At 39.0% G+C, this 4,380-nt stretch overlaps 1 pseudogene; it reads right to left on the reverse strand.

Annotated features, from left to right (window-relative positions):
* Positions 1-1,554: 1,554 nt before the first annotated feature.
* Positions 1,555-1,645, reverse strand: LOC123459067 (annotated as a pseudogene).
* Positions 1,646-4,380: the final 2,735 nt, after the last annotated feature.

A 4,380-nucleotide genomic window follows, 5' to 3' on the forward strand; every position in this document is an offset into this window, starting at 1 on the left:
GTAAACAAAGGAGGAACGAAACATGGAAAAAAAGGAGGAGGAGAAGAAAGTAGACCTTTTTAGTGTGTGACTTCCTACACTTAAGTCAATTAATTTTTATAATACTAGCAGATTTAAATAATGGCTATTGATTAATATTTAGAGAGTGTCAGCAAAACTGTTCTGCCCACTTTCTTTCAAATTTCCTCCAAGTTTTTGTTATTTATAGCTTCTTACACTGTCAGAACACATGAAATAAATTAGTTTATTGCTCTATTTTGTATTGCAATTTTGAATTGTTGCTTTTACTGGTGGAATATGGTTAATGTTTCCTGTCTCATACCAAAATTTTCCCACTTGTATCTGGGCTAACAAGCTTATCCTTTAGAAAATTCCTCAGAAATGATTCATAAAAATTATTTTCTTAATGTTTGCATATTCGTAAGTTTTGTACATAGCCACTGAAGCACATTTTGCCTGCAAATGAAAGTTTTGGTATGTCTTCTTTCTTTGGATTTTCTTTTTTAATGTTGTGTTACTATATGTCAATATGGTATTGTGCTGTAGAAAAATTGAGGCCTGCGCTTTATTTTGTGTCTGATTCAATTGCTTTTCCTGCCTCCTCAGAGAATGTTTGAAAATCTTTCCATATTACAAATCAACTTACCTATGACTCAGTGTCATTCATAATCTTTTCCTTTTTTTTTTTTTTTTTTTTTTAGTTTTTTTCAGGTAAGGTCTTGTCTCTAGCCCAAGCTGATCTGGAATCTACTAAGTAGTCTCAGGATGACCTTGAACTCAGGATGCTCCTCTACCTTTGCCTCCCAAGTGCAGGGATTAAAGACGTGTACAACCACACCCAGCTCTTATGTTTTTTTTCCTTAAATATTTTTTTACTTAGTGCTTGCTTATTTTACACTTAATGATCCTCTTGCCATGTGGTATGAACTATGTGTGTGTGTGTATTTTTGTGTCTGTGTGCGTGTAGTGGGGTTCACATGTGTGTGCATGTGAAAGGCAGAGAAGTAGCTCAGATGTCATTCCTCAAAAACACCATTCACCTTCTTTCAGAGTCACTGGTTGGCCTGGAGCTCATCAAATAGGCAAAATTGGCCAGAAAACCCATGGGAGCCTCCTGTCTATACACACCACTATGCCTAACATTTTTGCATGCACCCCTGGGGGTTGAACTCGGATCATCAAGCTTACAGCTTACAGGGCAAATACTGTACTGACTGAACTCTCTCCCTAAACCCCAGTGCAAACTTTTGACACAGGTATATAAATTTTTATCTAAGTAAAATGTTACTAAATTTTGTGTATTAAATATTTCCTTTTCAATTTCTTAAGTTATAATTTTCAAAGATCCCAGTAGTGCAGATTCTGAAGCTCATTTCCCATTCTTTTCTAACTCGAATAAAATAAAAATTTTTGAATTACTTCTGTGATTTTCTTGAATTTATTTTAGCATTTCTTTGGGATAATATGCTCTTCATTTTTAGCCTTACGATTTTTTTCTTCATTTGCCTGATAATTGGTTGTTTCCTCTTTTTTTTTTTCCCACTGAGGTATTTTAAAAATATGGAAAACTTCACTAATTTGCATGTCATCCTTGCTCAGGGACCATGATAATCAATTTTAGTATATGTGCTTCCAAAGTGAGCACTGTTTTCTCCTTTTCTTATGAAATAATTTCTCCACTCTTATTGGTTCATATTATGCTGCCCTTCTCTTTCTTGAGTTCTTATATTTTCCTTTAAAGTTGCTCAATTCCAGAGACGACTGTTTGTTGTGTTTCTCTTTTAATTGGCAGTGAAATACTTGATCACAATATTCTGCTTTGACCTAATATATCTCTAGTGAATATGTCTAGTAGATATCTAGTGAATATGCCTAGTAAATATCTTGTGAATATCTGTCTAGTGGATATGTCTCTACTGAATGATCTTTACTTGCAAGTTTTGCTGCTTTTCCTTTTTTTATATTCTTAAAGAATTTTGTATTGATTTAGTGCATGCTCACTTTATACTTAGACCTCATTTAAATCCCTGGAGCTATTTGTAGGAAGTGACTTTATTAGGTCTTACCAATATCTACAACCCAATCTACCATGCCACAAAACTGAAAAGTTTATGCTAATGTGGCTCATAAATACAATGACTTATGAGGCCTCTGCTCTGTTTCTCTGTACCAAATCCACTCTGTGGTTCTTCTGCCAGCTTCTCTAATCAATCACATTGCTGCAAATACAGGATGAAGGGTGTGCACTTCTGGCCATATCCTTCACCTCTGGGAAAAGCTAGCAGTGGCTGCCTTCTGCTCCTTGCCTCTTCTCTTGCCTGCCTCACACATCATTTCTGTCTGTCTTTAACCACTTTACAACACATTTTAAAAGCTACTACATGTTTCCTAATTTTACCTTAGAAGGAATTTCTATAGCTTTTATTCTTTTGGGAAGGAGTGGGGAGCTGAGAATTTTCAGAATAATAAAAAGATATGTCAACCTAGAAAGCCATGTTCATTCCAGGGCCAACAAGTGGCCAGATCTTCCACTTCCCTCCTTTCTCTAGCTGAACCATCTTACATGCTGCTGTGATGTGCTCTTCATTTAAAATCTGGATCTCTTCAAACATTTTACCATCTACTCAAAACTGAATAACCTCCTACCGAACTTAAGCACCTTAACATACCCGACTTTGAGCTCCTCCCTCACACGCCGCCGCTTCCTGTGCTGCATGCGCTCCCCTCATTCAGCTTCCTCTCTCCAGCTTCCTCCATGCGGAACAACTGCCCCTCTCCTCACCTGTACACGAACATGTCTGTCCATTGAACCTCAGCTGGAAATAACAGTTTTTGTCTTGCTCTGGACTCGTGGTAATTTCTCTGTACTTACTTTAAATGAAGCCTTTGTCTTTCACTCTGACAGGATAGTTATAGTCATGTCTCATGATATGTCTTAGTTTCCCACAAAACATCCAGCATGATGAGCACTCTCCATAAATACGTGTTGAACGAATGAGGTCACTCTCAGTGCTTATTAAGAGTAGGAATAAATACTGCTTTAAAGATTAATCTTATCTCTGGGCTTTGGGGATACCTCGCATGTTATTGGAGCAACTAAATTTCTTATCTTGCTCAGGAGGCTGGATTCTTTGAGAGCAGCATTGGTACCATCATGCCCAATACTGTGAACATGAGGTTTGCAAGAGCTTTGTTCAGCTCAGCCTTGCACTCTGCTTTCATGGACGACCACAGAGTCAGCATCTCAGCCACGTATACATCCCAGTGGCCTCCCCCAAAGATAGCTAGTTCTGCCATCAGTTTCTTTCCTCTGCACTTTTATCACTAAGACTTGGGGTTGAGTGAGCATTTCTTGAGGCCACCAGTCCATGCCTTAGCCATTAGATAGCCCTGCATTGGGTGTGCTAACTGTAAACTGGTAAAACCTTTCTGCCCACTAAGAGGAACAAATAAAGGCAGAAAGAAGAATAATGGAACTTGTAAAAGGAAAAATATGACCAAGGTTACCACTCGAGTAACTGTGGACATGTGTGATGAAATGGTCCTCCCTGTTTAGGTTATGTGTATCTTCACAGAATCGTATTTTCCAAGGTCCCAGGGGAAAAAATAAGTTGTATATGTTAAAAACACAACAGAACCCAAAGCTTGGCAGTTCACGAAATCAGTGCATAGAGGGGGCAGTGTAAGTCATTTGTTCTCCCACACAGAGGTCCAGGGCAAATTTTTCCATTAGTAGAAATAAAAATAAAGCTAAACTACGAGTGCCACCTGGTGGACAGAGACACCACTGCACTGAGGTCCTCCAAAGTGAATGCTAGGAGTGTGGTCCATACTCCAACCTGACCCAAGACATTATGGCACTCTTCAGTGCACAGGGGACTGAAAGCATTGGCTAAGTCCCATCCTCTAAAGACTGGATGTGAGCAGCAGGTGACAGAGGGCAGAGGCACAGGAGAACAATTAATATCAGAGATGAAGAGATAGGGTTAATTGATACAGCAAAAATGAAAACCTTGATGTCATGTGTATACATACGCATATGCACTGATACATGCATACACAAAACACTTTCCCTCTCAACATCCCCTGCAAGAGATGAACTTTTCAACCTCTCTTTTTTTCTGATGTATCTGCCCTTCGGAATTTCCCTTTGCCTTGATGTAAATACTGGAACAAGCAGCTGAGAATTCTATGGCAAGAAGTGTCTGGGATAATTCACTCTGATACTGGCAGTCTTCTAAGGATCTCCCTGAAAAAGTTATCATTCATTAATTTTACCTTCTCCCCTGACCTGTGACAGGGGTTTAAACATGTCATGCTAGTGTGAAGTGCCAGTTGAGGCGGCAAGACGGGCTGCAACTGGACTCCCCAGCTCAGTCT

Source organism: Jaculus jaculus, chromosome 2 (assembly GCF_020740685.1).
Source record: "Jaculus jaculus isolate mJacJac1 chromosome 2, mJacJac1.mat.Y.cur, whole genome shotgun sequence".
Taxonomy (NCBI): Eukaryota; Metazoa; Chordata; class Mammalia; order Rodentia; family Dipodidae; genus Jaculus; species Jaculus jaculus.